This window comes from Lemur catta, chromosome 9 (assembly GCF_020740605.2).
Source record: "Lemur catta isolate mLemCat1 chromosome 9, mLemCat1.pri, whole genome shotgun sequence".
Lineage (NCBI taxonomy): Eukaryota > Metazoa > Chordata > Mammalia > Primates > Lemuridae > Lemur > Lemur catta.
This window is the reverse complement of record NC_059136.1, coordinates 25,321,424-25,344,889: the sequence shown is the minus strand read 5'-3', so window position 1 is coordinate 25,344,889 and position 23,466 is coordinate 25,321,424. Positions and strand designations below refer to the sequence as shown.

Genomic DNA, 23,466 nt, shown 5'->3' with positions numbered 1-23,466 from the left:
TTAACTGGCCGCCTCCAACCCTGTGATGGGCTCTTATAAAGGAGGCTGTGGACAGCCAGGGACGTGCGTCTGGGTGCTGGGGGAGGCTCCCTACAGTCCATCCACAGAACCTTGGGCTGAGTGAGAGGGTTGACAGTGTCCAGCCTTGTTCCCGCAACCCGCATTGCTCCTGTCTTGGCTGCTGTGTAGTGGGGTGGGGGGTGCAGGCCTCTTGGGGGCTGCCCAGGCCTGCACTGGCCCCCATGGGAGATGGCAGTAGGCAGAGAGGGTGGTCCTGACTCCAGGGGGTCCCATGGGAGAGGAGGACTTATGGGAGACAGCAGTCACCTTCCTGGAGTATGTGCCCCCAAGACAGGTTGTGGGGAGGCAGGAAGGGGACTCCCTTGCCAAGTAGGGTGGGGTTCTGGGAGGAGGTGGCGTGCTTTGGAGGGAGGGGTGCAGGCTGGGTGAAGGCAGGCTCCTGGGGGTTCGCGGCCTGATGGAGCAGCGTCACCCACAGCAGCACCGTCCTGATGCTCTTCTGGGACAGCAGCGGAACTTGCCCAGGGTACCTCCTTAATCCTTAAGGTGACCTGTGGCAGCTGTTGTTGTCGGGGAAGCTGGTGTCTGAGGCTGGCACCTGCTCAGGTGGCACAGTTGGGAAGTAGCGGTGCTGGGATGGAAGGTGGGGGCCTTGGTGCACGTCGAGTCCCACAGAGTGGCCCAGGGCAGCTTTTGTCCCGTCCTTCGCAGATGAGGCCAGACAGGAGCCTGCAGGTGTGGGGGCATGGAGGGGGTGCCGTGTCTCATTAGTTTACAGGAGGCCCTGCTGCTGGCCTCTGGTGTGACTTGCCTGTCCATGCTTCAGTGTCCCCTCTGTGGATGGGGGCATTCGGGCCTCTCTCTGGGGTGTTGGAGGCCCAGGCAGGCGGGGCTCTGTCTGCAGTGGGTGCTGCAGGCCTTGCCCTGCTCCCGCCAGCTGGGCCATTCCCACGCTGCCCAGCCGCAGGAAGCCATCTGGAGGCCTGTTGACCCCTCCCCCGCCTCCCTGGCAGGAATTCACCGGAAGGGCTGTCCCAAGGGGCCTGGGCCTGTGAGGACAGCCAGTAGCTGGGGGTCTATGCTGTGGAGTCCCGGGCTGGAGCGTGGGGGGCAGGGAGCCCGGGGAGCAGCTGGGCACTCCGGGGGCCACTGGGGTGTGGGCTGGAGCATGGACTAAGGCAGTTGTGGAGTGTCCATCTGTCCATCCACCCTGCCAGTTACCCCTCCCCTATGGACCCCAGAGGAGGCTTTAGCCAGGGTGGCCTGGGTGATGTCAGGGCCACTCCTCCAGCTCCAGGCCCCGCTCCCCCACCTCCTCTGACCTTACACAGACCACCCTGGGTGGGTCTGGGGGGAGGGGTGGGGGAGGGGTGCAGGAAGAGGGTGGGGCCACCGGGAGAGGTGGGTCTGCGAGTGCAGGGTGTGGGGTCAGGCTGACCCAGCCGGCAGGAGGCAGGGTCTGGGGGCATGGATTGTGCCAGCAGGGGTGGTTGTGGACCTGCAGGCCCCCGCCCCCACCTCCCCCAGCTCTCTGGCCCCTCCCTTAGGGTTCCCCCAGGGCCCCCAGATCAACCTGTAGGCCTAGACATGCCTAGAGCAGCCTCCAGGGCTCTGGCTTCTGCCCCCTGGGACATGTCCAGCTGCCCTGGCATTTGTGGCAGCCCCAGTGCCCGCTGACTGGCCTGAGTGTGGCCGCAGGGCCTGGGGCTGTTCCCACGGACACTGCCAGCTGGGCTGCCTGGCCCTAGGAGGAACTTTGGCCCCAGTGGAGCCTTGTGTCCTGTGTTCTTGGCTGCCTCGTGCCTGCGCGAGCCTCCTGCCTTCAGGAGTCGAGTGGGCCTGGGGGCGAGAAAGCCCTGCCCCGGCCAGCCAGGGGAGGCCACAGAGCAGCCCCCCAGCCCAGGTGCTTCCTCTCTCCACCCCCACATCTCTCCTGCTCCCCTCCCTCATAGCTGTTTCTTCCCTGCCCCCTCCCTTCCTTCCCCTCCCTTCCCCTCCCTTTCTTTCCCCTCCTCTCCCCTTTGGAAGGCTCTGGCTTGCAGTCCTCAGGGGCAGAGCCCTCCCTGAGAGCTTATTGGGGTTTCTGGGCCTGGCGAGTGTCCCCCCAGCCCCCTCCCAATGAGGGAGGAAGTGAGCGTGAGAACCGGGGCTGCCGAGGTCCACTGGTGGCGGAGGCATGTCTGTTGGGGGCCTGGCCAGCCAGCCAAGCCGGCGGGGGGGGGGGGGCAGGGTAGACGATTCAGAGGCCTAGGTGAGTAAGAACAGGCAGCCACACGTGTCCCAGGAGGGCCACCGGCTGGTCCCAAGTGCCTACTATGTGCACCAGGCACACTGTTCTGTGGTCCAGCCTCACAGCAGCCCTGGGAGTGGGTACCCCTATTTTCAGAGGGAATGACAAGAGTTAGGATCAGCTACCTCCCCAAGGTCACACAGGTGGAGCCAGGGTGACCCCAAGTCTGAGCCACATCAGCATCTCCATCCTACCTTGTTACAAGACACTATTTAGAACAGAACGTGCCGGGAACATGCAGCCTCAGAATGGACTGCGGAAATGGGGGGAGCACCGAGGGGCGTCGGGGGAGCACTGGGTCTGCGAGTCCAGAGCCTGGGGAGGAACCCCAGGCCCTTTTCCTGGGTATAGTAAGTCCTCAGCGTCATCGACAGGTTCTTGGAAACCGTGACGTTAATTGAAACATATAATGAAACCAATCTGACCATAGGCTAATTGATACAAATAAGAGTTAGGTAGTTCCTACGGCATATTTCTGGTCACAGAAACATCACCAAACTTGTAAATAAAGACCCAAAACACTTCTAACGTTGAACACTGAAACAAATGTGAGCTATACATACATTTAAGAAAGACTAATAAGAACAAGTATACTAATTACCCAACTTTTGATGAACAGTGAGTTGAACAGATGACGGTGGTTGTTGTGGTGGCATGTTAAATGAAGGAATAAGTGTCTGCAAAGTGACAATTGTCAGGAGCACCTCCTACCACGAAATTCAAAAACAACTCACATGTGGTGGGCTTGCTGAGCGCTTGCATACACTATTATGATTATCGTATACTTTGACAATAATTTGTATTTATTCATTCCTTTTCCCATGCCAGTTTGGGGTGGCGGGTGGCGTGTGCAAGGTGGGTACCAGCCCTGGGACAATAGGACACCAGCTCATGGCAGGGCACGTCACATACACACTCACTCCGGGACAACGTGGACATGCCAGTGAGCCACATGTGCACATCTCTGGGATGCCAGAGTACCCGGAGAGAAGCCACGCAGACGTAGGCAGAGTGTGCAGACTTCACACAGACGGTGGCCCTGTTGTCATGAAATGACGTTGAACAGTGTTATTCTAGGACATACTGTGCTTTATTGATGGTGTAGGACAATATAGGACCCTCTCGGCCCTTCCCCCTCTGGGGGGGGTCCGGGTATAGAAACTGGGTCCCATATGGGAGATATTTATTGTGTTGGAGGGTCCAGGGGCTCCCTAGCACCTGAGGGCCTTTTTCTCCCTTGTGCTGTTGAGGGAGCTGGGGTCCTCAGGACTCTGGCCCCCATGAGGTCCACCACCGGGTTGCTGTGTCCAGATTCATTATCATGCCAGGAGCTGCGCTTTTCTCCCTCACAAGCTCCCGTGGATAGGGTACTGCCCTGGCATCCAGTCGGTGCTCAGGAAGTGTGGGCTGGGGAGTGGGCCTCCACGAAGGTGGGATTTGGGGGATTTGGATAGACAGAGTGGAGCCAGGAGGGGGTTTAGGTAGGTGACCCCATGGGGACAGGGTATCCCTGAGGCCTCCTGAGCACATCAGCAGGAGGGTGGGGATGGTCCCCTCTGGGAAGGACCAAGGAGTCAGACCTGCGAGGAGAATGGCAGGGCCTGCACAGGGCAGTGATGTCTGGAGAGCATCCCTGGTGCTGTTGCTTAGAAGGGGACAACAGGTCAATGTCCAGGGCACCTTGTGAGTGGACCCAGGACCACTGTATGCTGTCTTTGCGGAGGGGTGGGGTGCTCCATCCTTGGGGACCCTGGAGGGCCTCCAGGAGGAGGCAGCCATGGGCCTGGCATGGAGGAAGGTGCTGCAGCCCTGAATGGGCTTGTCCCAGCCCTGAGTTCTCTGCTGCTCCCTGGACAGCTGCCCGTACGGTGAGAATTGCTGTCACTGCCAGCGGCTGTGCTCATTGAGCACCAGCTTGCTACATTGCTGGGAGCATTTGAGAAGTAATTTAAAATGGTAGAAATCTTCATTTTACAAGCTTTAACCAACAGTCTTGGCCCTGTGCCTATGGCTGGAGACCCAGCATGGATCAGTCAACACCCCATCTGCTGTCCATGACCACGAGGGTGGACAGACAAGTCACCAGCAATCGGGTGCGGGGCTGCCCAGAGGAATAGGCAAGACCTCCCTGAGCACTGCAGGGCCGGGACTGCCTGGCACCACTTTGGACCCTGGCCTCCTGAGGGAGCAACGTGGCTGGGTAAGGACCCTGGGGCCCTTGGGTCCTGCATGCCCCACTCCTGGTTGTGCAGCCCCCATGCAGAAGTGACCCATAGTTCTTTCTGGGTGCTTGGGCATGTCTTGTCTTCCTTGGGGGCTCCCTGGGCGATTTTGGTTAGGGCACCCGCAGACCCTCCTTCCTGCAGGCCCTCCTGGATCCCTGAAGTTGGAGCCTGTTTTCCCTAAGACGATCCAAGCAGTGACCTTGGGTCCACCCATGAGGTGCCCTGGTCACCGTCTTGCTGAACTGGCCCCCAGGCCCTGGGAGGGCTCAGGTGGGAAGGAACTGGCCTGCCAGCGGGTTCTCTCTCACCTTCGCTGGCTGCAGGATCCGGGCCAGGCCTGCCTGGGCCTCAGGGCCCTCACCTGTCAGCTGGGGATGGTCATCTCTGCCCTGCCTCCCTCTCACAGGACAGGTAAATGCATCCAGACATCTACTGGGCACCTACTGTGTGCAGGCCTGTTGAGAACCAAGGCAAACGCGGGTGGGGCTATGAGTTTCTGCCCTGTGGGGGAGGGGCCAGAGAGCTGATGCAAGGGGGAGACCGAGGAAGCCGGCAGCGTGGGTGCAGGATAGTGGGTGGGGTGTTGGCGGGCGCTGAGCCTGGGAGGATGGATGAAGGGACAGAGGCCATGGGCACAGCCAGTGCAAAGCCTGGAGGCAGCACCATGCTTGCCAAGTGGCAGGAACAGCTGGGAGGCAGCAGGCTGGGGCAGAGAGGAGTGGGGAGTGGAAGGAAGGCAGAGGTCAGGTGGGGAGCAGGTTGAGTGAGGCCTTCAGGGCGGTCAGGGTTTTAGGCTACTGAGTGATGTGGGCACCATGATCTGACTTAGATGTCACAAGTAGGGGGCAGGGGTGAGGGTACCCAAGATGCCGGGTGGGGCTGGCTCTGGGCAGATGCTCCCGACATTCCTGGTCACCCTCACCGGCCCCATGCTGGGGCAGGGGCTCCAAGCCTCTGCGCCCTGGTGCCACCATCTCACCTGTCAGCCACCCACGGCCTGGGGTTCTGGGGACTTTCCATTTTCTCTGCCTGGATGCAGGAGTGTGGAGACTCTCCACGCCCTGCAGCCATTCTGCGAAGCCAGAGGAGCCTGCCTTCCAGGGCAGCAGTTCCCCGGAGTCCTCAGCTGGCCTTCCGCTGGCCTTCCTGCCTCTGGGCTTCCGAGCTTGCCTGGGACGCCCGGCTCCCTCCACTTGCTTTGTTGGCTCTGCTAAGACAGGTCTCGCGGATGTCTGTGCCCACTGCGTGCGGACTCAGTGAGGCCATGTGTGGATGCGTAGATGTTGGGTGGAGGCGCAGGTGGATGTCGTCTGGTGGAGAAGGTGCCCATATGACGGCTGCATTGCCCCGTGGGCCGTCCCCAGCTCTGTCTCATCTTTTCCGGCTCAATCCAGCGGGCACTTTGTCTCTCAGGCTGTAAACACTTAGCCTGGGAATTCTCCTCTGAGCCGGTTTCGTCTCCTGCCGGTTCTGACCAAATGAATTAAATAAATCTTTGACTTGTTCTCACTGTATGTGTTAGGGTCGTGTTTTTAACTTGAAGAAACACTTTCTATAAATCTTTCCCCTTGCTGAAAGCCCCTCTCGGATGCCGCCTTCACCTCTGGGCTCCCCCCAGGGCAGTGGGCTGGGCCCTCAGGGGGTATCAGCTTGGGACCCTCTCCACCCCGCCTGGCCACTGGGACCTCCCTCCCTCCATGACCTGCCTAGCATCCTCCCTCAGTGACCAGCACAGGCCAGGAAGGGCCCCAGATTCTGCCCACCTGCCCTGTGTCGCCACTGCCCACACTGCTGCCCGGCCTCCTCAGGAGCCTGGAGCCCTGGCCCCTCTCCTGCCCTCCTCACTCCTCTGATTTTGTCACACACGTGGGTGCATGGTCAGGACTCCATGGGGGCCCTGCAGGTAGGATTTAAACCTCCAACACCCCAGTACCCCACGGGGTCTCAGCAGAACATATGCTGTGGATGTTTGTGAAACGTAACACCCGCTCCCCGGCGATGTCCAGCACAGCCCCCTGGCCCAGTTCCTTAGGGTAAAATCAAAACAGACTTGGAAATGACCCAAATGTCCATCAAACTAAATGTGGCATATCCATGCAGGGGAATATTAGCCAACCAGGGAAGAATGAAGCACCCGCATGGGCTAAACCATGGGTGAGCCTTGAAGATACCATGCTAAGTGGAAGGGGCCGACGCAGAAGGCCAAATATATAGTGCATGATTCTGTTCACATGAAATGTCCAGAACAGGCCGATCCATGGAGACAGAGGCAGATGGGTGGTTGCCAGGGGCTGGGGATGGGGGCTGGGGGGCGTGACTGCTGATGAATCTGGGGTTTCTTTTTGGGATGACGGAACTATTCCAGAATTAGAAGTGGTGATGATTACACAGCACTGTGAATATACTAAAAAACACTGAATTGTGCACTTTGATATAGTTAAAATGATGAATTTCATGTTATGTGAATTTTATCTCAACTAAGAAAAACAGTAAGCCAGCCCCCTGCCCTGCACAGGGTCTGGCCTCAGCAGGCTCTCTGTACCCTGACTCTGCCCCTGGGGGCTTTCTCAGGTGTTGGGGAGGAGAGTGAAACTAGCGCTTGCACAGTGCTTGGGACACGCCGGGAACTCAGTGGGTGCTAGAATTAGAAGGAAAGGTCCTTCCCGCTGCCCCTAGCAGGGTGCCTTGCAGCCAGCTAGCTTTTGTTGAGCGGATGAAGGAGTGAAGCTTAGAGACAAGGTTGTAAAACACCCCACCCTCCCCTGCCTGTAACCCTCCTGCTCCCTGACCAGTTTTCCTTACTTATCTGAGTGTCCCGCTGGGTATTTGCTTCTGGAGGGTAGGGGCCACTGGTCGGCGGGTTCCCTGCGGACCCCCAGGGCCTCAACGTGAAGGAAGTGCAGCCCAAGGCCTCCCGGTCCCCAAGGTGCTGCCCAGCAGCTGCCTTCCAGAGTCCTCAGCCGGCCCTGTGGGAGGAGGCCTGGGAGCCGCAGCATCCGTCATACCCGTGTGAATGGCCCCGCCGGCACTGCCAAATAGGGCACAATTCCCGGCCCCGGGGCTGTCCTTGGGGGCCCTGTGGCTGGTGGGGTAGAGACCAGCTCCTCAGGGCTCCCCCCACCCCCAGATCCACCCCGCAGCTCCAGCTGTTAGGTGGCAGCTCCTTGTGGGTGTGTGTTGGGGGTGGGGCTGGGAGGGCTGGAAGCGTCCAGTGCCTCACCCGGCCCATCTGCTTGCGGGCCTGCTGTCTGTGGCCCGCCCTCCCGCCTGCCCCTGCTGGGCACCCACAGCAATGCCCAGAGTCCCCGAGGGGCTGCAGGGAGGGCATCAGATGGAGCAGGGCTCGGCGCAGCCCCAGGCTGGAAGGACGGGCTCTGAGTCGAGGTCCTTCAGAAAGTGCATGTAGGTTTCTGGTCCCTCCCCGGGGTGCTTGTGTCCCGGATGCCTGGGAGAACAGGGGTTTCCCTCGGGTCATCTGGTTTTGAGGGCTCCCTCTCTCTTTCCTGGGAGCTGGCCCAGTCTCAAGGTGGGCGGTGCAGGCTCTGTGGGTGCCCACATGCTGGGCTCTGATGCCCAGCTCCCAGGACACATGGTGGGACCCAGGCCCTTTCCTGCCCTGCCTGGGAAGGCGGCTCTGAGGCATCGGCAGGGCTGGCGAGGGGTCGGTAGGGCAGTGGTGAAGGTGCCATGGCTGGGTGCCCGGTGGTGCCTGCTAAGGGGGTTCTCCTCCCTGAGGCTGGTGCCTCCCTGCCACCCACTGGGCTGGGTGTCCGGCTGGGTCTTGGCTGTTGTCACCGTGGCCGATGCCTGCAGCCATGAGCTAATCTTCCACCCTCAAGCCACTGTCATCATGGCTGTGATGAACATGGGGACATACAGGCTGGGTGGGGGGAGGTGGCTGGGCCTGAGGGTCAGGACCGTCACAGCCAGCGAGGCCTGCCTGAGTCTTTGAGTTTCATTTTACCGACGAGGCCCCAGCTCAGAGAGGGGGTCACAGCCACACAGACGAATGGGAGTCGTGCAGGCCCAGGCTCTCTGATGCTCAGAGCCGGAAACCAGGGGCACGGGATGGCCCAGCCTGCTGTTGCCCAGGTGGGGTTCTGTGAGGCACCCTCATTGCTGGTCCCTGGTGTCACAGCACTTGGAAATGCCCAGCCTGCTCCGAGATCCTGTGTCTGTGGAGGAATAAAGACTCTAAGAAGTCCTGCGGGCAAGTCTTCCTCCACACAACCCTGAGTGTCCCAAGCACCCTGCTGGAGAACTGTCCTCCCGGGTGCTGGCACCCATAGCACAAGCCTGAGTGTGGAGTCCTGGGGAGTTCTGCGTCCTCTCAGAGCCCCTGTGGGTGCCTGGCAGAGCAGCAGTGCTCCGGGGACTCGGGCAAGGCCTCTTGGAAAGGGGAATGTCCCTCTGAATCACAGGAGAGCACCAAGGGCAGCTCCGTGGACAGCCTTCCAGTGAACCCACCCTGCAGATGAGCAAACTGAGGCACAGAGAGGTTGGGGAATATGCCCAAAGTCACACAGCTCTCAGTGAGGGAGCCAGGAGAGGAAGCAGGCCAGACTCCCAAGCTGGTGACCATCTGTGCGGGTGGGCTCTGAGGACAGTGGCCACAGGGTGAGCACTAGTCAGGCAGATATGAGCTGGGCCTCGGGTGCCCAGCACAGGCCTTGGCACGTACTGGTGGCCTACGAATGCCAGTGGTATGAACGTGAAACTCACCCACTCACAGCTCAGGGTCTGCTTTTTGAGAGGGAGGCAGCTCAGAGAGGAAAGGCCCCCTGTGCAGGGGCCGCCAGCAGGCTCTCGGCACCTTGGGGACCATGCGGCCACTTGGGTCCCTCCACCACGTGTCTTGGGGGCAGACTTGCCTCACTGGGCCTCGGCTGCCCCTGTGCCCTGGATCTTTGGGGGTGCCAGGGCTGTGTCTCACCACCAGGCTGGCCCAGAAATAGCTGTGACCTTCTGCAGCTAGCTTGGCAGTGGCCGGGGCCGAGAGGCCTACGTGCGCCCAGCTGAGTCCGTCACCGTGCTGGGGTTGGCTATTTTGGACGAGGCCTCCCAAGGCCAGGTCAGAGCTCTTTCCCGCGGCTCCTGCAGGCCCCTCTGACGTGCGTCCACCAGGGCTTTGGCCAGTGGCCCTGGCTACCTCTTCCTGCCTGCCTGACCCAGCGCCCTGGGCTCTGGGCGGGGCAGGGGGGATCCTGGGGACTGAAGCAGGAGCTGGGTGACCGGGGCCCTTGGAGCCCTGACAGGGAGTGGAGGGCTTGGCTGTTTTAGGGAGAAAACACATAGAAAGTGCCCACCCTGGGCTGGCTCTGAACGCCCGCTCAGCCCCTCAGAGCTGTCACTGACTGTGTGGCCTGAGCCTTAGTTTCCTCACCCATAAATTGGGTGCCTTCCAGGCTGCTCTGGGGATGGACTTAGGGGGTGGCCTGTGCTGAGGGCACCGTGTGAGACCATCACACAGAGGGGTCCCCGAGCCTTCCCCTCCTTTCATGAGCCCTGACTCTGGGCTTAGGGAGCGGATATTGTGCGGTGTATGGGAGTGGTTAGCTGGGCAGTGTCTAAGCAAGGATTCGGGCCATGGGTGACTCACGGACCTGGGTTCCAGCTGGGCTGCAGTCTCCTCTTCTGTGACACGGCAGAAGTATACACATTTGGTGCCCTGCCCAGGGGGTGGTGGTGAGTAGACGTGGCCACCACACCATGATGCCCCAAGGTCCAGCCACCCTCAGGGACCACAAGCTTCCTGGATACCCCACTGATAGGGTGTTGCCGTGGAGGGACAGACCAGCCCCCCCTCCTCACCGAAGTGAGCACAAGTGACTGGGTGGGGGTGGGGCGTTGGCTGCCCTGCCTGAGGGTGGAACTCCTCCTCCCTCGTGGGTGCTGGGAGGGCTCCAACCCTGCTCCTGGGCTTGGCGTAGGGCACACCAGCAGCAGCAGGGAGGAGCTGCATGCTGACGGCCCTCAGGGGCCTGTCCCCTGTACTGGCCAGGAAAGTCCAGGGATCCTAGAGGTAGAGCCGTGGACGCTTTTCTGTAGACAGGGGCCGGCCCATGGCCTGGCTCAATCCAGGCAGGCACATTGAATCCCACTGAATCTGCTGAAAAGGGGCTTAGCTCAAACCCTCCGCACAGCACGCCTGTCCACCCCTGCCCTGTCGGCCTCTGTGACAGTTATGGCAGCGTTACAAGGTGCGGTTCCTGTGTGTTCTTACCTTGTGATGGGTTCATAATTCTCACACTGTGCTGGTGACTAAAAAGGCCCAGAGAGCTCAGGAGAGGGGCCCAGAGGCACACAGCAGCGCATGGGGACATCGCAGTTCCTGGTGGGCATCTGGGGGGAGGCTTACGCCAGGCCCAGTGGGCATGACTTGATGCTGGCCTTGTCCCCTTCCTAATGAGGACCTCTCTGGAGCCTCTGGCTGATCTTGGTGGGTAAGGACCTTCCTGGGAAGCCTCCTTCTGGCCAGCAAGAGGGGCTGTTAGGCCACATGGACCCTCTGGAGGGACACAGAACCCACTCGGCTTCTGCCCTGGGATCCATTGTGTCCGTTGAGGGTCCGCTGGATGGTCATGTGTGTATGTGTGTGTGTGTGTGTGTGTGTGTGTGTGTGGCACAGGATGGGTGGGGCCTTTGCCTGGTGAGCTGGCAGGCTCTGATCTCTTGGGGAGGCCAGAGTGGGGGCCTCTGCTGGGCCTCCTGGGGGCCACTGTGTTCCTGGCAGGGGTCCGGGCAGGGGCAGCATGAGGCCCCTCTCAGGGGCCATTAGCTCCAGGTGGACCTGTGGAACTCCATGCCCTCTGGGACACTACGCCCACTTCTGGGCACTGGACTTTAGGAGCCTTGGAGCCGTGGGTGGCACGGTGCCAGGAGTTGGCAGCAGCCTGAACGGGCCCCAGGAGGAAAGCGCTGGGATTGTGGGCACGCAGGCCTGACGCCGAGGCCAGGGCAGGCTCTAAAGCTGCTTCTTCCTGTCTAGAATTCCTGACCCCGCACCCCACACTCCGGTGTTACCCGCTTTTACTGGGAGCTGCTGCCATCGTGTCATAACCAGGACTCTGGGATGGAGGCTCTACAAACAGGGAGGCTGGGGGCAGGGGCCACCTAGCCATGTGTGTGAATGCAGGTGGGGGGCCCCTTGTCCCGGTGTGGCATGGGAACCTGCATGTATCAAAGCATGCGGTGTTGGAAACACCCATGAGTCTCGCCATGTCTGTCCCAAGACCAGTCTGGGCTGCCCCAGAGAAGGGCAGTGCCTGGCCCAGGGTCTGCAGTACGAGGTTCTGCCAAGGGCTTCAGCCCTCCAGGTACCAAGGCAGAGCCTCTGGACCCCAACAAGCTGGACACTTCATCTTGGTGTGGAAATCCCTGGCAGTGTGGGGGCAGGAGAGGTCATGTCCCCAATCCCAATTCCAGCCTGGGCAGAGGCTCTCCAGGCAAGATGGAAGATGGAGGCGTGGACTGGTGGGCATGGAGGGTTGTGGGAGGAGTGGGTCATGGTAACCCTGGAGTGTCTGGTGGGCACTGTGGTGCCAGGCTGCTGCAGGTGACAGGGTCCCCATCTTCCTGGCATAGGCATCTGGTCTGGTCATCCTTTTTGTGGCATGTGTGTGCACGTCGGTGTGCGCTCAGCAGAGCTCCGCATTGGGCAGTAGCCACACCGGGTTCTCAGTCACACCAGGAGGTGGGAATGAGCATGGGACCAGAAGTCCCCTTTGAGCCACTGACTTGGTCCCCTGTTGTGCAGCTGTCCTGTCACTTGCTGGACCTTCAGTCCACTTGTGTGCAGTGATCTCCTGAGGCTTGTATCCTCCCACAGGGAGATGCAAGAGGGACTGGGCGTGGCCCTGTCGTCTGGGAGCCCAGCCTGGTGGGTGACCCCAGACAGACCTGGCCTTTGGGACTGCCCTAGACAGAGGAGCTGCATAGTGGTGGAAGGCAGCTGGGGCGGGGGGTAAGGGGGGTTCCTGCAGGGGGAGGTTGGAAGAGGTGGCCCTGCAGGGAGAAAGAAGGGCAGCTGGACAGAGGGCACAGCAGGAGCAGAGGCCTGGGGGCAGATGTGAGTCACAGCACCTGGCAGGGGCCATGGTAGGTGCCTTGAGGAGCAGGCAAGGTGGCCGAGTGGATGGCTAATGAGGGCCTGGGCGCTGGCCGGGGCTCAGGGGAACCTAGTTGCTGGGCCTTTGGGAAAGGCCTGCAGCTGGGGTGGGGTGTTGGTGGGCAGCTGGCAGGCGGCTGGTGGGGAGTCAGGGGTGTGTGTATGGTGGTGCCCAGGCAGGGGTGGCTGGGGGCGGGTGGAGCCCTCTCCCACAGATAGGATTTGCCTCTGACTTCTTGAGGTGGGCTTTCTCTGCACAAGAGGTACAGTCCTGGGGGCTGAGCTGGGCTGGGCTGAGACCCCCCACACTCCCTACAGGATGAGGGAGGAGGGCTCCACCCCTTCTGATAGCACCAGGGCTGGGGCAGCATCCTGATGGGGGAGGGGCAAGTGACCCTGGCCCTGGGAGGCAGGAACAGCCCCTCCCCCACTGGTGGGGTTCCCGCTTCCTGCGGAAGGAACTGTGTTAGTGCCTGGGGGTTAGTGGGAGAGCCTGGAGCCGGTCCTGGGTGGGGTCTGCAAAGCAGCTGCTCTGCCCACTGTCTCCCTGGGCTTCCTCCTGGAGGAAATGGTGACAACAGGCTGTTGAGAGCCTGGGAGCCCCAAACCTGGGTGGCTCCCTGGAGGGGCGCGTCCCGAGGCCTCTTGTACGCGCTGGGGAGGACGCAGGGGCTGCTCAGGTGGGGCGCGCCGCAGAGGGCCGGGACTGTTTCTGGGTGAGAGGGTGGGAACTGGCGGGGGTGTGGTGAGGCGCCCCCACCCCCAGCAGGGAGCGGGCCCTGGGACCCTCTTCCCCGACGGCAGCAGGCAGGGGGAGATGGCGGAGACCGGGAAGCCCCCAGGCTGCCCCACCGCCAGCTGCAGGCCTGGCTTTGGCGCCGCCCTCCTGCCCCTCCCGCCGGCTCCCGCGGTTACAGGGCCCTGGGGACGCCCTGCCCCCCGCGGCCCCGGAGCGCGGCGCGGGAGGGGCCCCGTCCCCGCCGGACAGGCTGCCAGGGCTCGCCGGATCCGCGGGGGCCGCGCGGGCTCGCGCCGGCCCTTTGACGTGCGCGGGGGCGGGCCGGCCGGGCATAAAGCGGGCGGCGAGGCGCGGCCGCCAGAGCGCGGAGGACCCGCCCGCGGTGAGTGTCGGCGGGCCCGGGGCGGGGGCGGCCTGATCGCGGTCGCTGCTGCGTCGGGTGGGGCGAGGGCGCCGCCCTGGCGGTGGGACCTGTTCCCCGCAAAATCCAAGCGGACGGCTGGGACCCGGGCTGGAACTGCGCGTCCTTCCAGGCTCTTTGTGTATGGTGTGCCCCCACCGCGATGGCCCCTCGGTGCTCCCACCTGCACGGGGCTGACCCTCGGGCCACAGCGTCAGGAGGCGGAGAGACCTTGGGGCAGAGCAGGGACTGGGGGCCGGGCGGGTCCCAGCCTCGTTCTTCCACCACTGGGCAGTTCCTGAGCCCCTCTGCCTGTGTCCTGTGTCGTTAGATGAGGGTGACCACGCAGTGAGGCATGGTTTGTCACCTGCCTCCTTTCACTGAGTGGGGCTGTGAACCGCCACTGTAGGACCGCAGGCGTGGTCCAGGGCTGGCCGGGCCACCCAGTCATGTGAGCACCCTTGGAGGTGCTGTGGGACCAGAACCACGTGAATCTGTAGTTGGCATTGCCCTGGCATGAGGGGCCGATTTCGACCAGGACCTCTCTAGCTGGGGTGTAGACCCGATGCAGCCTTTGATCCTTGCAGCACCTGGTGAGGCTGCTAAACTCCACTGTGCAAAAGGATTCAGTGGCGGGTCAGAGCTGCAGAAAGTCCCCCCAGTGAGTGCAGGCAGATTGTTTGACCCTAACAGGCTTAAAGCTTCTGTCCAAAACTGGGTTCTCAATATGTGGTAACTGCCATTATTACTATTTGGTGTTGATAGGTGGCAGCTTAGATGGTCCTCTTTTATCTTGGATTTTAAAAACTCCCTGCAAGGATTTGAAGTGTCAGTGGCTTTCCAGGATGGTCACACTTGTGTGCAAAGCCAGACTCCCTGGCTCTTGATGGGCTTCTGCCATCTGCTCTGGCCGCCCTGGGGGCCTCCGTGTGTGGTTTGTGTCATCCATTGGGGTGGAAGAGAAGGAACCCTGGGCTTACAACTAGAAAACCAGGTTCCAGGCAGCTGTGCTCCGCCCGACTGTCTGGCCTCCGTGTAAAATGGGTCCCACATGTCTTGGGCCTCAGGTGGGCGTGTGTGTGCCTGGGCTGGGGGTGATGGAAACATGGGCACGAAAGGGCCCTGAGCCGCCAGTGGGGACAAATGTTGGTATGTGCTGTTCTTGTGGGACATAGTCCCCACCCTGGGAGCCCATGCCACATTTCGGGGGGATCCAGCATCTCTGCCTGAAGGCCACCTCCTCAGAGAGGCCTCTGTGACTGCTCCCTCCTGTGGTGACTCTGCCTGGTCCTTTGCTCAGCCATTGTGTGTCCCCTCCCAGACAGTGCACCCTGAGGGTGGGTTGTGGGCTTTGCTCCCCCTGACTGCCGCCCAGTGCTTGCCATGGGGCCTGGATCCCGGAGGGTGCTTGGTAGGTACATGTATGAATGAAACTTGGTGGGGAGACCTGGGCACTGAGGACACCTGTGGGCTTCCTGGAGGAGGAGGGTCTCTGGCCTAGTCTTGAGTGTGAGGAATATTCAGGGGCATTCTGGACGGAGATGACAGAGTGCCTGAACTTGTGAATCCTACAGCTTCCTCTTAATTCCCCACCTGCTAGGGGAGGGGGAGGGGCCAGCGGGCCAGGTTGAAAAGCCAGAACTTGGCTCTATAGGCCATAGGGAGCCATGGAAGGTATATGAGCAGCGGCAGGGTGGGGGCCTCCATCCTCTCTCCAGTCCTGAGCCAGGCCTCGCTTGTGGGAGTGTGTGTGGCTTACTGGGTGGGTGGGCAGATGACATGGGCCCTGATCCTGAGACCAGTCTGAGCTGGAGGTGGGATGCACACTTTGTCAAATTCAAAGTGAGCTGCCGTCTGAGACGAGGACATCCCCTGATACCCGCCCTGGCTGGGAGTCTGGGCTGGCTGGTTGGGTGGGAGTGGGGGAGAGAGAAGGGGAGTGGGTGACGCCAACCAGGTTGGGGAGGAGGGGAGGCACCCAGGGACCCCTCAAGATTCCCCTCTCAATGGCAGGGGCAGGGCTGGCAGGTGGGTGTCCTGCGAGGCAAATCTGTGCTCCCCCATTTGGTTCTAGGCTGGGGTCCTGAGGTGCCTGGGGTGTCGGGGATGCTGGGAAGGAGGGGGCATAACAACATGGGTGTGAGGCCCTGAGACCCAGGCCCACAGGAGGTGGGTGCCAAGGGCACTGTGGCCTTGGAGGGCCCCAGGCCCGAGTGCCCCATTCCTCACTGGAGGACCAGGAGAGGAGGCAGTGTGCTTCTTCCTGGGGTACGGGGATCAGACTGGTGACACAAACAGCCAAAACTTGGGTAGAGCACCTGTCCCAGGCACTGTTCTGAGCACTTTTCATGACTTAATTCTTTTATTTCTGGTAACTGTGTGAGGAAGTTACTGTTGTTATCCTTTTTTACAGATGAGGAAATTGAGGCACAGAGAGTAACTGTCCGAGGTTACCCGGTTAGTAATTCCCTGAGATGGTGCTTGAGCCAGAGCATGAGGAAATGGGCCACAGTGGGCCCAGAGGCCCCTCGGCTGCGGGGAACTGCATGGCTAAAGGCTGGGCCATGGGAGGGTGTCGCTTGCCGGCTGCAGCTGTGCGGAGGCAGCTGGTGGGTGCCTTGGCTGGGCCCATGGCAGGGTGACAGCAGGGGGAGTGGAGGCCTGAACACCCTGGAACCTGGTCTACCGGCCTTGGGGGGTGTCCCAGCTGTGAGCCAGGCAGCCCACATTCTAACCCTGCACATGACAGCCTGGGAAACTGAGGCAAAGGTTGAAGTGAGGTCACTTCAAGGAGCCCAAGTAGCTCAGCTCCAGGGATGAAGTGACCTCTGACTCAGCAGTGATGCCTGCATATGGGGACACGATACTGTGGTTGTCCGGCCCATGCATGGTGAACATCTGGGAGGCAGCTTCCCAGTATGGGGGTGGGGCTGCTGGGCAGCTGACCTGGAAGACGGGACAGGGGACGGGACAGGGCAGGCAGGCTTTCGCTTGTTCTGTGCATTCCTTTCCCTGTACCCCCAAGCTTAGCCCAGCACCTGGGACTGGCAAGTACTTAATAAATATTTGTCAAATTGGATGAATGAATGAATGAATGCCCAGTTCCCTTTGCCCCTCGGTGGGAGTCCTGAGGTCTGGGCTGGGAGTAGCAGAGTATGCAGGTGGCACAGCCAGTGCTGAGCCTCAGGGAAGGTGAGGGCAGTGTGGGGGGCGGGCATGCCAGTCGGGGGTGGTGGGGTGAACGGTGGGGCTTTGGGCAGGGGTGGGCAGCCCCAGGGTGCTGTCCCCACATGCCAGAATGCTTGGAGGAGCCATGGCCAGTGTGGCACCATGGGATATCACAGGCGGCCTGGCCAGCAGTGGCTCCTGGGATGCCTTCACAACCACTTGCAGCCCCCTCCCAGGTCCCTAGACAGGGGAGGTGGCCTGCCTGCCCTGCTGCCAACTGGGCTTGTGGAGTGGCAGAAGGGGCACCTGGAGGGTTCAAGTGCCCACACTTTAGGGTCCCAGTTCCCCTGGCTGTGCCTCAGTTTCCTCATCTGAGCTGCTGCCTGGTGGCCAGAGGACCTGTGTTCCAGCTCTCAGTACCCACTGCCTCCTTTGTCCCCTTGAGACCCAAGTAAGGCAGGGCTTGTACCTTTCACGGGGGAGAAACCGAGACACGGAGGGAAGAAGTGGTCACAGGCAGCACTGGGTCTGACCCTGGGTCTGTGTGAGCCCGAAGACTGGTCCCAAGCATCATGGTTTGGTGCCACCCTGTGAGTAGGATTGGCACTCCTCGCTGTCCTCTCCCTCCTCCCCTGCTCCTCCCTGGCACCTCTGGTCCCTCTAGAGGAGGCACCTCCTGGGGGTCAGGTTTCTACCCATCACTGGGGTGGTTCTCCTGGTGCCTTTGGAGGCTGGGAGGCTCGGGGTGGGCCTGGCAGGGTCTGAGTGGCACGAGGTCCTGGACACCTGTGGTGCCTGGTGGGCCTCACCCTGCTGCTTTGCCCCAGAGTGCAGTACCCGGCCGGCCTGATGACAGCCTGGTCTGGCCCCCACACACATGCCAGGTGCCTGTCCTCGTGCCTGCCCATGGAGGTGGCAGTTACAGCCCCCGGCTGTGGGGCGGGGCTGCGGCCTGCCTGAGCAGTGCTGGTGGCTGGCAGCATGTGAGGGTGGCCTGGGAGGGGTGGGCCACCTGGGTTGGACAGTCTGTGTTAAAGCTGTGCGTGGTGAGGGTGCCTGTGTGGCCTCGGAGGGGCAGTGGCTACATGCGGGGAGTGTCCTTGCAGCCTACTTGTCTCGAAATCCCCGGCGGGTAGAACAGGTGCCTGCCCAGTGGGAGCCCACGCCTGTTCCCAACAGCGGCACTTCCAGGTCATAGTCCGGGCGCCCTGTGCCTGGCTTGGAGCTGGCACGACCTCAGAAGGCAGCTTCCCTCTCTGGGTTGCACAGGGAGTCAGGGGCAGTGGGTCAAGCCCTGATGTGAGACTCCAGATAGCAGAAGCATGCCTGCCTCTCCTCTGGCCAGCTCCTCCAGGAAGCCTTCCCTGACCACTCTGCCGTCTGGATCAGCTGCCACCTGGGGCTTCTTTTACTTGGGGGCTTTGCCCGTCCCAGTGAAGGTGCTCAGGAAGCACTAGAGAGGGGTGGATAATTCAGGCAGCTGCCCGAAGGCAGAAGGCACAATGGCTGCCAATGGGTAGTGAGCTCCACATCACCAGAGGTATGCAAACTGGGGCATTAGGTGGCGTAGGTGACCTTTGAGTTTCCTCCAGATCTCAGGCTGAGATTCTCTGATGGGTTCTGGATGTTTCCCACATCTGGACCTCTGCCCAGAACGTTGGGTCATTCGTTCCTTCCACAAACAAGTGGGAGCCCTCCTGGTGCCAGGGCTTGGGAGGTGGGGTGGAACTGAGGCCCTCTCAGTCCCTCCTCCAGTCAGAGATGTCTTCCCTGGGGCTGGGATGTTGTGCTCTAAAGGGCATGTGGCCCGGGGGACAGGGGATAGGACAGGCGCTGGGAGAATGGGTCAGTGGCGGGGGGCTGGACTCTCGGGGCTGCTGGTGCAGGGGGCACGTGGGCTCTGGGAAGGTTTCCTAGGGGATCGGGCGTGGGTTGGCCTGCCTGGGTCTCCCCTCCTGGCGCCCCTAGCAATGGGCGGACTTGGGCTCGCTCTGGGAGGATTCCAGGAACGGCTCCTGCCCCAGTATAAATAGACTTCTCCGAAAGGCTTGGGGCTGTGCCAGCTGAAGCAGGTGCCCCCCAGGCCTGGCCAGAGGGCCCCAGGCAACGGAGTGGGGCCTGGTGGGGGGAACAAGGATGCTGTTGGCCCACATTTCCAGCCCTAGCAGCATGACGGGCTCTCTGTCCTGGTTGCGGCATCACAGAGCTCGATGGGACCTTTCACTAAGAGACCCATTTTACCGATGAGGAAACTGAGGCTTGGGGTGGCAGGAGCAGCTTGCCCTAGAGGTTCCTTCTCCCAGAGGGTTGGGGTTGGGACAAACAGGTTTTTGGGGTCGGCAAAACAAATCCAGCTATGGTTCTTCTGCTTCTGGCTGTGTGACTTGGGCAAGTTGCTCAACTTCTCTGAGCTGTGGTGTTTTATCAGTACACTGTGGCTGGTGTTAGTGCCTTGTTCCTGGGATGCAGTGTCTGACAGTCCTCAGAAAGCAGACGAGGTGGGAGATTGGTAGAGCAGTGAATGCCCAGAGCTGACCCATTCCCGCCTTGGTCCTTCAAGGAGAAAGTGCTGGACGTGGTGGGCTGAGAGCACTGGAGTGGGAGTCAGAAGCCGAGGTCTGCCCCTGGTGCTGAGTGAACCCACAGGGGCAGGAGTACCCTCCAGGGAGCTTACACCAGTGGGGGCCCCCTGAGCTGGTGGGCAGGGCTACCTGGCTCGGAATGCCCTGGGCGGGGGCTCCTGCCGGGCCCTCCAGCCTATAGGAGCTACCCTATCCTTCCCTCCCCGGCCAGCTTGCCCACTGTGGGGTGGGAGGAGGTGGAGTTTGCAGATGTGGCTGTGCCAGGCTGGGCTGATGGTGATGCTCTCTGGATGTGTATGTGGGGGTGCTTGGGACGGAGCCATCTTCTCGGCAGGGACCCCGGCCAGCCTGCCTCTACCTGCCCCCACCCCAGGCACTAACCGCTGATTGCCAGGACCAGGCTGCCTGTGAGCTGGGTTCCCAGGGAGAGAAAGCCTCCAGGACCCTGTGTGCTGGGGGCTCTACCCACCCTGCTCCGCCCTGCCCCAAGGGCCCTTGAGTGCAGGGCAGGTACCCAGCTAGCTGACCGTGATGCCAGGCTCCGCTCCCGGGCTCATAGTCTGGGGAGCATGTGAGCTCCCAGAGACTGTCCTGGAGGCAAAGCCAGGGCCCTCAGGGTGTCATGGAGGGCTTCATGGGAGAGGGGGCATCTGCACGGAGCCTTGGCAGTTGAGTGGGATGTGGAGATAGGTCCCTAGCTGAATCCTGCCTGCTGGTGTGACCCTGAGGCGCTGCTATTCTCAGTGCCTCAGTTTCTTCACCTGTACGTGGCAGGCGGTAGGAGGGTGGATGAAAGTAGCCACCCCGCAGGGTGCTCTGTAAACAGAGGAGTGCTCCGCCGTGAGGCTGGTGAGCTGGGCAGGGGTCTGAACAGGGCCACCCTTATCCTGTTGGTGCCAGTGCCTTAACCGGCCCCCACAGGGTACCTGGATGTCTATCTCCAGAGCTGGGCGTGCTCCTTCCAGGCCTTTGCCTGTGCTGAGCTCCCGCTCTGCGGGCCTGGGAACGCTGTGCAGCCCCCTCGTCTCCGCAGCAGCCGTGGGAGCCTGGAAGGTTCTAGGGAGGGAGGCAGGGCAGTGCCCTGGGGCAGCAGTGGGTCAGCCTTTCTCCTCTGAGGGTGCTTCGGCTCCTTGATGGTCCTTCTGTCTGCCTCGGGCTATATTTAGGCGGCAGGTGTGGGAGCCACCCCCAGCTGGGTCGCATGCAGGTCGCCACCCCCCACGTGACACTGGGTGCTATAAATAGCTGCAGGCCGAGGCTGCGGGCATCGGAGCCCTTGCCACTGTGGGAGGGGCGCCCGCCAGACCCTGGCCCAGGCAGCTGGCTCGGCTCGGAGGCGCGGGTGAGCCTGGGCGGGTGCGACGGGCTGGGTGGGGAGCCCCCTTGTGCCCCCACCCCAACTGGCCCGGGGCCCCCAGCCTGCCCGACGCCAGCCCTTCCCATGGAGTGCCTGGCCTCTCCTGAGACCCCACTGAGCCCTAGGCCTCCAGCCCTGCCAGTAGCGTAAGGGGGGACCTCTCTCTGAAGCCTGAGGATTCAAACCTTTTAACCCACAGTGCCACCGGGAATGAGGGCAGTAGCCTCCCTGAACCTCGGGTTCCTCTTCTGTACCCTGGGGTTCAATGTTTTCCTGCCTCCTACAGCTGCGGCTGAAGAACCCACTTAACTGGGCGTCTGGTCTGGACAGTGCCCTGAGAATGTTCTCCCCTCTCCCGGCCTGTTTCCGCATCTGGCAAACAGGGACACAGATGGGCCCTCCCTTCAAGGGTCACGAGAGGGTCTGTTATGGCACTATGGCAGCTGGGGGGCAAGAGGAGAGGAGGGGCTGCAGCTCCAGCAGGGCTTCTGTGGCAGGGGTGGGATGGAGTGGGGTGGGGTGGAGTGGGGTGGGGGCTGGCAGCAGCAGAGAAGCTGAAACAAGGCTAGTCTCACAGCTGATGGGGGTTGGATGGCCTGTCCCGATTTCACAGATGAGAAGCCTGAGGCCTTGTCTGTAGGGAGCTCTCATTGCTCACCTTGGGGATTCTGCTTCTGCCCAGATCTGCAGCCGATGGGGATTGGGAGGTGGCCAGACGGGCCTTGGCTGCCCATGGGAACCACCGGCTCTGAGGGCCAGCTCTCTGCCCCCATGGGGCTAGAGTTCCCCGATTAACCCTTGCTCTCTGGGCAGCGTGGGTGTGCATGGGAATCCTCCCTGGGGAGTGGCCACCAGGCAGTGTTTAGCCATGTGGAGCAGGAGGGTGGGACATCACTGCTTTGTTCTTACCCGGGGCTGGAGACCCCAGACTGCAGAGACAAATGGGGTGTGTGGCAAGACCCCAGCCCAGCCTGGTCCAACCTCTGCCTGGATCCCTGACCCCATTCTAGCCTGAGCCCTGACCCCTGACTGCAGCCCAGTCTGAGTCCTGATCCCTGCAGACGTGACATCCTCAGGCCCTAGGCAGGCAGTAGTGTGGGGTGGTTCAGAGCCCCCTCGCTGCCCAGCGACCCTCAACCCCGAGGACCTGTCCAGGGATACCAGGCAGCAGAGCCAGGCATGTGCTGTTGTCTGTGGGGTCTCCCCGGGTCCCCAGCAGCTGTGGGTGGTGAGAGTGGGTCAGCCCCCCACAGTGCTGTGGCTTTTGGGGCCTCCTTTTCTTCTTTATTTCTGTAAACATGAGCTCAGCTCAGGCACGCGTGCGCGCGCGCGCACACGCACACACACACACACACGCACACACGCACACACGCACACAGGCACTTAGGGACATTCTGCTGTCCCAGGAGGGACCCAGCTGTTTGTGTGCTGTTGGGACCCGGTGGCTTTCCTCACCTGCACTCAGAGCCTGTGCTCGCTCCAGGCAGGGCAGTGGGGGCTGGCTGCGCTAGGGACAGGAATCCTTCCCTCTGCCTTTTGCCTCCTTCTGGGGTCCCTCCATCATAACCCTCCCAGGACCCTGCGAGGGACAGAGTGTGAGATGGCGCCTGCCCTGAGCCTGTGAGTGCTGGCCACTGCCCAGGGTGTGGCGGGCAGGCTACTGAGGAGCCCCCACTGTCCTGCGCAGCCGCAGCCCTGGGCAGGGGGGCCTGTGCCTACGGCTCCTGGCCAGCAGCGGTGGAGCCGGCTGCTCTGAGCGCGGGGGCCCAGCCTCGTGCCCTTCCTGCACCCAGGCCGAGGCTCTGGGGGCCCAGCCTCCCTGGTGGGCAGCTGGAGCAGGGGCGCTGGGGCAGGGCAGAGGTAAGAGGAGGCGGGGGATGGAGCACCGTGCCAGGGGGCACCCATGAGGTGCCCCTTCCTTGGGCAGAGAGAGGGAGGCAGGGACAATGAGCAGATAGGAGTGACAGGGTGGGGACTTGGGTTGTGTCCAGTGGCTGGAGGGTCTGCTAACCACTGGGTCACAGCTGGGGTCGGGGGGCTTTGAGGTTATCTTTTAGTCCCCTCATCATGTAGATGGGGTAACTGTGGCCTCCAGAGGCCAGTGGCATGCCCAGGGTCTCCCAGCACTGCTGTGGGGGGGGGAGGGAGGCTGCGTGCTCCTGAGACCCCCTTGCCCGAAACCTTTGGGGTCATGAGACCCAGAACCCTGTCACAGGGTGACCCCACTCCTGGCTACCTAGTGGCTGGCCCTTTGGCTGTTGTGGTCTGTCCCTGCCTCTCCGAGCTCTGGGAGGGCAGAGCCCGGCCTGTGTGTGTACCTGGCCGGCCCCGTGTGTGCGGTGGAGCCACCGTGGCTGGGTGGACAGGGACGGGCAGGACACGTTCTGTGCAAAGTAAGAGGTGACTAGGGTGGCTCATGGCCGTGTGTGGGGCCTGCCCCAACTCCGGTGTACCCCGGCAGCACCAACTAGGCCTGAGCCGCTTTCCCGAGGACGGGCACCCCAGAGTGACCTGGGCTCAGACATTCCGCAGGGGCCAAGGATCTGAGAGGAGAAGGGCGCAAACCTGGGGTGCAGT

At 61.8% G+C, this 23,466-nt stretch overlaps 1 protein-coding gene across 4 annotated transcripts in view; it reads left to right on the top strand.

Moving 5' to 3' along the window:
• PTP4A3 (protein tyrosine phosphatase 4A3) overlaps positions 1–23,466 on the top strand; it is a 40,561-nt gene that overhangs the window by 7,392 nt on the left and 9,703 nt on the right. Inside the window, exon 1 of one of the 4 annotated variants that reach the window (XM_045560932.1) lies at positions 13,256–13,323. The exons of 1 other annotated variant lie outside the window; for it this stretch is intronic. The gene's annotated coding sequence lies outside the window, so the exon portion shown is untranslated. Of the gene's footprint in view, positions 1–13,255; positions 13,324–13,745; positions 13,765–20,813; positions 20,875–23,466 lie in introns of those variants that run through there. 2 more of the 4 variants (XM_045560931.1, XM_045560929.1) reach the window with 2 other exon arrangements.